Source organism: Periplaneta americana, chromosome 10 (genome assembly GCF_040183065.1).
Source record: "Periplaneta americana isolate PAMFEO1 chromosome 10, P.americana_PAMFEO1_priV1, whole genome shotgun sequence".
Classification (NCBI taxonomy): Eukaryota; Metazoa; Arthropoda; class Insecta; order Blattodea; family Blattidae; genus Periplaneta; species Periplaneta americana.
The window spans coordinates 19887595-19897054 of NC_091126.1; the positions used below are offsets into that span (position 1 = coordinate 19887595).

The window sequence follows — 9460 nt, forward strand, 5'->3', positions numbered from 1 at the left end:
GCATGTATTCTTCACCTAATATAATTAGAAACATTAAATTCAGAAGTTTGAGATGTGCAGGTAATATAACACGTATGGGTGAATCCAGAAATTCATATCGAGTGTTAGTTGGAAGACCTGAGGGAAATAGGCATTTGAGGAGGCCAAGACGAAGATGAGAAATAGTACATTATGCAACGAGCCTATAATGAAGGTAATTAAGAAGCGAGTATGGATATTTATGAAACGAGCGCAAGCGAGTTTCATAATTTTCATACGAGCTTCTTAATTACCATTATAGGCGAATTTCATACGACTTTTTATGCTCGAGCATATTTCTAACTTGATATTATTGATTTTCTTTGTATCTGACCTTGACGAATGTCCCGTATGTTGTGAGATGTGCGCAGACGCGAAAGTATTGATTTTTTTCCGAGGAACAGATGTTCACATTGACCTTGCTAGGCCATAAGAACCTACAGAGATAACATTGAAATTAAATTAGACATTGAAAAACGAGATGACAAATTGAATTTATTTGAATATTATTTACAATTAACGCTAATTATTATAGTAACAGAACATAACCTTCTGCGACAGTATTGGATTTCCAGCCTCCGTGACTTTTCGCTAATTCTCTTTCGATTGCATATCCGAGAATAATCGATACTTGCGGTTTTATATCGGTAGAAAGCTGACCTGTCATTGGCTGAACAGTTGTAACCTGAGTCGTCATTGGCTGAAAGACCTGACCTTTAATGAGTAGGTGTACTTTAATGACATGCATTAAAGGTCTGCTATCAGGTGTATAATTACTACATTTCGGCATGGTTGAGCATAAATAATATTAAAATGAATTTGAGGGAGTGGGATATGATGGTAGGGACTGAATTAATCTCGCTCAGGACATGGTCAATAGGGAACTTATGCGAGGGCGGCAATGAACCTCCGGGTTTCTTAGAAGCCATTTGTAAGTAGGATATAGGTCTATGTCACATAACCCCATTAACGAAAATTATGCATTATGTGTTTTGAAACAATGCAAAATAAACTAGATATAAAAAGAAGAAACAAACGAAAATATTTTTCCATACGACTTTTTAGCTTCCGCAGTCTCCCAAACAATCTCGTAGTTTGCCTAGATAGTAGGTACTGTTTTTTCGTTTGATAAGCCTCCCTAGAAGGAGACATGTTTGACACTTTTGTTGAAAATGTATATACTAATTTTGTTTGCTTGGATATATATATATATATATATATATATATATATATATATATAGCTGGCTATGGACTGGAAGGTCCGGGGTTCGATTCCGAGTGGTGCCGGGATTTTTCTCGTTGCCAAACTTTCAGAACGGCCCCCAGGTTCACTCAGCCTCCTATAAAATTGAGTACCGAGTCTTTCCCGGGGGTAAAATTTGGTCAGAGCGTGGTGCCGACCACACCACCTCATTCTAGTGCCGAGGTCATGGAAAGCATGGGGCTCTACCTCCATGCCCCCAAATGCCTTCATGGCATGTTACGGGGATACCTTTACCTTTACACCAAAGTCTACTTAATTTCGCTAAGAAAATTTGCATCAATGTTTGTCTACACCTACACATGCGAACAGTTTTTTTTTTTTCGCAGATGAAGCTGGCTAAATCAAACTCGAGATCCAGACTTGCAGACGAAGATTTGAAGAGTCAGCTCACAATTGCAATGACTGATATTCCCGACTTCAGAGAACTACACTTGCGGAATGACAGTGAGTCATTTGCTAAATTTGATAATTTGTTTTCTAGTAGTCTATTTCCTAATAGCACGTTATTTTTTTTTTCGAATATTGTAATATACTGTTTAAGTTTATAGTTTGAAATTTGTGTGTCACATCATGTTTAATATTTCACAGTCCACCGATCGGAATATGTATATATATGGAGGGATTAATTAATTTACACTGTTGCCATGTACACTCTTTGATACGTAGCGGTCCACACCTGTGAAGTAACGGTCAGCGCGTCTGGCTGAGAAACCAGGTGGCCCGGGTTCGAATCCCGGTCGGGGCAAGTTACCTGGTTGAGATTTTTTCCGGGGTTTTCCCTCAACCCAATACGAGCAAACGCTGGGTAACTTTCGGTGCTGGACCCCGGACTCATTTCACCGGCATTATCAACTTCATATCATTCAGACGCTAAATAACCTAGATGTTGATACAGCGTCGTAAAATAACCCAAGAAAATAAAAATACGTAGCGTGATTTGTTTAAGTTCACTTCGGGCAGCACCTGGTTCAAATGACTAGGAATAAAATGTTTATTTTGCACCTAATTTACCGTTTTGCCTCTTTGTACTAAATTATTTGCATTTCATGTGTAAAAACATAACAAATAAAATGACAAACAGATCGAACTCTTGCACACGTAACCTCTCCGTATTAACCCTAGACTGTCGGTTTCCAGGTAACAGTTACGTGTTCTTAAGAGAGATTTGAAACATTGACAAATTATTAGAACTTTCCCGCTGCATAAAATATCGTTGAAAGCACCGGAAGTTTACCGAAGAGGACTTAGATTATGGCTGCTAATCGTTATTTGTGTCTAAGACGATATCTTTGGTTTCCACAAGCCATCACTATTTAAATGCAAACACAGCTAGATGATCGTACGTTATAATGTCACTATGCTTGGCGGGTTATTGCAAACTGAGTGTAACGCGTAACTACAAAATTGAGCGCGGCTGACTTAGACGCTGCCATTGGAGTTGGTAAAGCATAAAGCAATTAAGAAAGAGAGTTGGACGATCAAAGATGTAATGATAATAAAATGTACTGTATTAAGGTGCAGGTAATGCAATTGAACAATTAATTGTCTGAACATGCATGTAAAATTAAATGTACTTCGTGCAAAAAATAAATAAATGTAAAAATGAAGAAGATCTCACTTTTCGATGCTTAGCTCCTTAAATACATGTTTTCAACAGTAATCTCACTAGAGGTTTTATTTATCTAGAGAAAATCAAAACTCGGATGGGATATAGTTGACTATTAAACGATCAAAAGAAAGTGTATAAAGATTAGAAAAAAATAAAGTGTTATAATACTGTGAATTTTATTAGTAACAACAATGTAATTTATTCGCCACAACAATAATTCCTTTCTACAATTCACCTTAAACGCTCTCGTCAACAATTGGATCTTCACTCAACACAGTATTCGTTATAGCACACCACCGACGACAATGACAATTTACTTGGACTATTACGCACAACAATGAACTGTTAATCTTAACTAATATTTACAAAGCACTATTTACAAATCAGAACTACCAGTTCTCAGTTCACAGTTCTTCTATCTCAGTCACTCGAGTTCACAGTATCTCGAACCACAGACCTTCAGAGACAGTTCACTGTCCCTCAGGTCCCTCCAACTGCGGTCCACTGCACTCGAACTCAGGTCCCTCCAACTGCGGTCCACTGCACTCGAACTCGGGCCATCGGATGCTGATACAGTTGCGGACGCACACTCGAGTCGAACTCCGGCACACAAGACTGGCTTGCTTGCTCTGGCTTTCTCACTGACTGGCTGACTAATCAATTGAAAAACTGCTGTCGTTCCTTCGCGTCCTTAATTTATAACCACAGCGACGTAGCCTCGAAACTTCCACGCGTTTCTAGAGATGGCACTCCAGAAAAATCCAGAGCCCTCTCCTCTCTACCAGCACCAGATGCGCGCGCACTCTCTCTCCACTCTCTCGCCGCGTTGGTCCTTTCCCCTCTCCGCCGCGCGCCATCCCAAAGTGCTCCGCGCGATCTTCTCTCTTGCGGGACGCTGGTCGTGAGTTCGAATCCCACGTCGCTGTCACAATACAATAAAATATTAATTGACATGTCCCGCGCCGTGGTGTCGTGGTCTAAGGCATCCTGCCTAGGACTTGCGTTACGGAATGCGTTCTGGTTCGAGTTCTCATGGGGGAAGAAATTTTCTCACGAAATTTCGGCCAGTGTATGGGACCGGTGCCCACACAGCACCGTGATGCACTTGGGGAGCTACGATAGGTATCAAAATCCGGTTTCGAAAGCCAGCTATAACGGCTGGGAGGATCATCGTGCTAACCATACGATACCTTCATTCTGGTTGGATGATCGTCCACCTCTGCTTCGGCATGTGGGCGTGAGGCCAGCAGCCGGCTGGTCGGTCTAGGCCCTTCACGGGCTGTAGCGCCACGGATTATTATTATTTGACTTACTGAAATTCTATTTCACTAATGTTAGCTTCTCCAAAACGTTTGAACGAAGCCGGCATTTTCAGTGGACTGTCTATGCTGTAAACAAATCACGATCGGAAAGCATATTTTAGAGTACCGTAAAGAATTTTCAGTTTGAAATGTTGGCAAATAAAGAAACAAATGATAGGGAGGTGATAAAAAGAGAAGAAAGTATACAGGGTGTTTCAAAAATACGGGGCATAATTTCAAGTATGAATTTCCCACATGTAGACAATCAAAATAGTTCATTACAACATGTGTCCGGAAATGCTTCATTTCCGAGTTATGGCCTTCACAACATTGAAATTCACCGGAACGTTTTTCTTTCCGCAGGTCGTTGTCATTACCGAATATGTTCAAAATGTCCACCTCCTGCTTGAATACAGACCTCACATCGATGTCTCATTGACCTGCGAACACGATCCCAAACTCCAGGAGTATTGCGTATGTCCTCAGAACATGCCACAATTCGATTCCGAAGGGATTCCAAATCAGGCACCGGAGACGAATAAACCAATGATTTTAAATGGCCCCACAAGTAGAAATCGAGAAGGTTCAGATCAGGTGAGCGTGGAGGCCAAGCAATTGGGCCACCTCTACCTATCCATCGATCGATCAGGAAACCTTCGATCCAAGTACCGGCGAGCCGTACGACTGAAGTGTGCAGGAGCGCCATCATGCAAGAAGTGAATGTGTTGACGATTGATCAGTGGAGTGTCTTCTAAAACATGAGGTATGGTGTTTTCCAGGAAGTTTGTGTACGCCTGCCCCGTAAGTCTGTTTACAAGTACATGGGGTCCAACTAATCGATCACCAATGATACCGGCCCACATGTTGAGGGAGAACCGCACCTGGTGATGAGATGGAACAGTTGCACGTGGGTTTTCATACGCCCATACATGCTGATTGTGGAAATTTGTTATGCCATTTCGTGTGAACTGTGCTTCATCTGTAAATAATAGTAAGGCAGGAAAGTTCGGATTTACACCACACTGCTGCAAGAACAACTGACAGAACCTAACTCGTGCAGGGTAATCTGCTGGTGACAGGGCCTGTACACGTTGCAAATGATAAGGATACAATTGATACTCTTTCAACAGTCTCCAGACAGTCGTATGAGGAACATTGACTTGCAACGCTACCCTTCGTGTGCTGATAGGAGTCATGTTCACAGCCTCCAGAATCCCCTCCTGTACTTCTGGAGTTGTAGATCTTGGTCGTCCCCTTCCCAAACCAGGAGAGTTAAATTTTCCATACTCGCACAGACGGTAATGGAGACGTACAAATGTCTTCCGATCTGGACATTGTCGCTGTGGTTACCTCTCCTGGTACAAACGACGAGCCAGCGCAGCATTGCCGTCCGCCTTACCGTACATGAAGTGTATCTCTGCCAGCTCTTGATTTGAATACATGTCTAACGCCTACACAACACTGAATGTAACCTTCGCCTCGGAATGAACTGTCAGAGTGCCCTCTTAATGTCTCCTTTGACGGTAACGACCTGCGGAAAGAAAAACGTTCCGGTGAATTTCAATGTTGTGAAGGCCATAACTCGGAAATAAATCATTTCCGGACACATGTTGTAATGAACTATTTTGATTGTCTACATGTGGGAAATACATACCTGAAATTTTGCCCCGTATTTTTGAAACAACCTGTATAAAGATGAGACGAAATAAAGTACTCTAATACAATGAAATAGATATTAATTGACTTATGCTCTATTAAAATTCTATTTCACTAATGTTACCTTCACCAAACTGTTTCAACGGAGCCGTAATTTTCAGTTGAATATCTATGCGGGAAAAAATTACAATCGCAAAGCATGTTTTATAGTACCGTAAAGAATTTTGAGTTTGAAATGTTGACAAACAAAGAAACAATTCCTAGGGTAGTGATAAAAAGAAACAAATGCTAGGGAAGCGATAAAATTAAACAAATACTAGGGAAGCGATAAAATTGTGCGATAGGCAGCCATGATTGGTTGAAAGAAGCCCTTTCGTACCGTTTTATTGGTCAAAAGTAATATGACGTAGTAAAATTGTAATAGTCGAGTATATATTCCTCAACAAAGAATTATCCTCTCAGTGTGACCTACAATTTCTCAAATTTTGTTGGTCAAGTCTTGTTACATCCTGTATTATATGCCGTCATTCTAAATAATCCTCCCCTTTGGTTCAGATCGTAGTGCTGTAGGGCACAAATCCTTATGATAATATTTGAATTACCTGCATGAACCTGGGGATTTCAAATTTTTTGTTTACTCTGATTCCATTATGAAGAGTAAACTACAGTCTGGTTTTTTAAGTCGCTCCACAGTAGTGGAATAAGCGAGAACCCTCTAGGAACGAGGAGTGTAGTGATAACCCTGACTCTGTGTTAATATTAGCGTAAACAACCATTCACGAATGATTACAGATAGATCCCTTTTGGTTTTGGGACATTGGCGGACTGGTTAAAGTGCATTTAGAGAAATGAGTAAAAAGAGAGAATGACTAATAATAATAATAATAATAATAATAATAATAATAATAATAATAATAGTAGTAGTAGTAGTAGTAATAATAATAATAATAATAATAATAATAATAATAATAATAATGTAACCTTCCACTATCAAATTTCGGATCATTTTAAAGATTATTTTGTCCCTGAATTTGTGTAATATCTCTGCCATACTGTATTATTGTTGCCATGATAGCATGTCAGTTAAAGAATCCCTTAAGAGCTGAGGAATTATGAAATATCACTCAAGAGGTAATAAATTACTCTAAGTTATAAAATTTATCAGCTTGGCCAGTTTCTTTTATTGTGTTCATAATATCATAGTCTAATAGTTCTTATAGCGTATCATAATAGCCGTAAAATGTGTAATAATAATAATAATAATAATAATAATAATAATAATAATAATAATGTGACCTTCCACTATCAAATAAGATGCTGAAAATATCCTCATTCTGTCGAAGGCATACATGAATATGTTTTATTTTATTTTGGAACACTTTAAAGATTATTTTGTCCCTGAATTTGTGTAATATCTCTGCCATACTGTATCATTGTTGCCATGATAGCATGTCAGTTAAAGAATCCCTTAAGAGCTGAGGAATTATGAAATATCCCTCAAGAGATAATAAATTACTTTAAGTTATAAAATTTATCAGCTTGGTCAGTTTCTTTTATTGTGTTCGTGATATTTATTTTATTTTTATTTTATTGGGTTATTTTACGACGTTGTATCAACCTCTAGGTTATTTAGCGTCTGAATGATATGAAGGTGATAATGCCAGGGAAATGAGTCGGGGTCCAACACCGAAAGTTACCCAGCATTTGCTCGTATTGGGTTGAGGGAAAACCCCGGAAAAAACCTCAACCAGATAACTTGCCCCGACCGGGATTCGAACCCGGGCAACCTGGTTGAGGGAAAACCCTGGAAAAAACCTCAACCAGATAACTTGCCCCGACCGGGATTCGAACGCGGGCCACCTGGTTTCGCGGCCAGACGCGCTGACCGTTACTGATACCATAATACTGGGTGTTCATTTCAAAGTGTGTCATAATGTCACTGTTGTGAGTCAGCGATTTGAAGCGAGTTTCAGCTTTTATGTCAGAGAAGTTGCCTATTAATCAAGGCGATCAATCTGAACTTGAAAACATATACGGCATGACTTGAACGTCGTAGCAGCAGATGGCGGTCTGTAAAGTCTGTGTGCTACCATAACCTCTTTCGAACTGTGTTTTTCTCGGGCAAGTCGTACGCAGGGTATTTATCATCGGTTGCGTACGGCAACATTCCACAACACAAATCAAATGCTCCGTGTCCATGTTGACAGTCGAAGTTAATGTCAACAAATACCGTACGTAAGTAATCGTCTTAACCCTCTCCCCATATCCCGACAGTAAGAAAAAAACTTACCCCAGTACGTGTTTCCAAACAGTTCACATTCCTGCCACTACTGGAGTTACCGTACGTATCGGTAAGTACTCTTCAGAATGAACGCCGTACTTGCTAGGCAACTTCTCTTGCACATAGGTAATACGCCTCTGCGGAAATGTAGGAAGATTGATTTGTCTAGGCTCATCGGCTAGCCACATGACGTGATACAGCGAGCCATGACACACTTTCAACTGAACACCCAGTAGTACTTGTAGCGTATCATAATAGCCGTAAAATGTGTATCGGAATAGCCCTTCTCATTCATTCACTAATTTAGTACTGCTAGACTGCTCAACGTTCACAGCTTTTCTTTCGAGAATAATGAAGCTGACACCATTCTGAGTAAAAGGGAAATATAAAAATTATTGTAACTTTATTCATTGAAGAGCAATAACAGAAGTAACCGAGTATCAAATCAAAGTATTTTCAAAAAAACAAAAATGTCTCTTCTTTAATGCATTTATAGGCCTAAGGCTGATAATTATTTATTTTAACTTTGTTGATTATTGTTCATTAAAGAGCATAAAATTTACTTCCACAATCGTTTTTCTTTTTTACATTTTCAAACTGAGCTTCTGGTACATTTCAAAATCTGTATCAAATTAGTCCCACAATTTTTTTTACCGTATCATTAGCTATATTTGATCATATTAGCAGTGTTTGAAAAGAGTGTCGATGAAGATTTTCGGTTCAAATTTTGACTGAGCTGAAAATAAGTGAAAATTTCAAAGTAATACGAACATCCATGATTCGTACAACAGACATCCAATCACAAAACTGGTAAATTCCAAAATACCATAATGGGCAGAACATATGGTGTGCATGACTGTAGCAGACGTTTCAAGGAGGTATATTCAAACACTTTCAAAAGAAAAAGTACTCTGGAAAGACCAAGGAATAACTGGAAGGAAAACATGACGAAAGAATGCCTAAAGATTTGGGTTGAGAAATGGCAGATTTGGGCACTAACAAAAGAAAGTGGAGGTTCTTTGTAAAATCGGCATAAATTAATAAGTTATATTATTTTTATTTTTTTGGAATTTTAAAAACGCACGTAAAGCTCTTGTAGATTAAAACACATCTACGTGCATTTTAACTCTAAAGAATCCGTGCCAATATATAGTGAGGATGACGTAAGAACAGTTCCTAAAAGGCTTATTTGCCCGTATCTTCAGTGATGCCAACTATTACCAAATACCATCAAAGAAGGTAAAATTATAATGCCATGTACAATAATGATAATAATAATAATAATAATAATAATAATAATAATAATAATAATAATAATAATATAGTATTAA

The 9460-nt window shown here is 39.0% G+C and overlaps 1 long non-coding RNA gene across 1 annotated transcript in view; it reads left to right on the forward strand.

Moving 5' to 3' along the window:
• The window catches only part of LOC138707275 (uncharacterized), a 170107-nt gene extending 168387 nt beyond the window's left edge, over positions 1-1720 (forward strand). Inside the window, exon 3 of the long non-coding RNA XR_011334146.1 lies at positions 1609-1720. This is a non-coding gene — a long non-coding RNA (uncharacterized lncRNA). The remainder of the gene's footprint in view (positions 1-1608) is intronic.
• Positions 1721-9460: the final 7740 nt, after the last annotated feature.